Genomic DNA, 1,497 nt, shown 5'->3' on the forward strand with positions numbered 1-1,497 from the left:
TAACGTCTTAATAGTCCTCTCAGACTGTCCATCCCTCTATGGGTGGAAAGACGTACTGAGCGTCAGTTGTGATCCCAAGGCATCCTGTAGATTCTTCCAGAATCGAGACGTAAAACATGGATCTCGATATGAAACTATAGAAACAGGAACACCGTGGAGTCGTACAATCTCCTACATGTATAACTCTGCCAACCTATTCAGAGAATGGTTGACTCTGATTGGAATGAAATGTGCAGTCTTCGTCAATTGATCTACCACAACCCATATAGCATTCTACCAATGCACCGTCGCAGGTAATCCCGTCACAAAATCCATCGAAATGTGCTCTCACTTCCACTCGAGGATAGCAAGTGGCTGAAGTGGTCTTACTGGTCTCTAGTGCTCTACTTTGACCCGCTGACAAGTCAGGTACTGCTCTACAAAATGGGCAATCTCTCTTTTCATGTTGGACCACCAGAAGGACTCCCTCAAATCCGGTACATCTTTATACTACCAAGGATGTACGGTGTAGAGCGAACAGTGTGTCTCTTCCAGAATGACCCGTTTAATTACGGAATTATTCGGTACACAAACCCTGTGGCAAAATCTCAATATCCCATCACCAGAGATACTGAAATCAGGCTTTAACCCACTCTAAACTCCTTCCATAAGCTCAACTAATTCCGGATCCTCCTTTTGTGCAGCACGGATCCTTTCTTGTAAGGTCGGCAACACCACCAAGCTGGCAAGAACAGTGGGATGATTCCCTTCCACCACCTCCAAGCACAACCTTTCCAGGTCCATACAGATCTGATGTTGAACCCCCACTGCTGAGACCGACGCATCAATAGACTTCCGACTCAGAGCATCAGCTACCACATTAGCCTTTCCTGGGTAATAGCTAATAGTGCAGTTGTAGTCTTTTACCAACTTAAGCCACCTGCATTGTCTTATGTTCAGTTCTTTTTGGGTGAAGAAGTACTTCAAACTTTTATGATCTATAAAAATCTCGCACCTTTCACCATACAAGTAATGCCTCCAGATTTTTAATGCAAACACCACCGCTGCTAATTCCATATCATGTGTTGAGTAGTTCTTCTCGTACACTTTAAGTTGACGAGAAGCATAAGCAATTACTATGCCCTGCTGCATTAGAACACAACTAAGACCTTTTTAGAGGCGTCATTGTAGAAAACAAATCCGCCATCCTCAGATGGAATGGTTAGGACTGGAGTAGTAACCAGTCACCGTTTCAGCTCCTGGATACTCAACTCGCACTCGTCAGTACAATCGTATCTCACATTCTTCCTCGTGAGTCGCATCAAAGGACCTGCTAAATTGGAGAACTCTTCTACAAAACGTTGGTAGTAACCTGCAAGACCTAGAAAACTTCTGACCTCCTAAACATTCTTCGGTCTTGCCCAATCCACTACAGCCTCAATCTTACTTCGGTCCACTGATACACCTTCTTTGGACATGACGTACCTTAGAAATGCAATCTGTTCCAGCCAGAATTCG

This window comes from Malania oleifera, chromosome 3 (assembly GCF_029873635.1).
Source record: "Malania oleifera isolate guangnan ecotype guangnan chromosome 3, ASM2987363v1, whole genome shotgun sequence".
Taxonomy (NCBI): Eukaryota; Viridiplantae; Streptophyta; class Magnoliopsida; order Santalales; family Ximeniaceae; genus Malania; species Malania oleifera.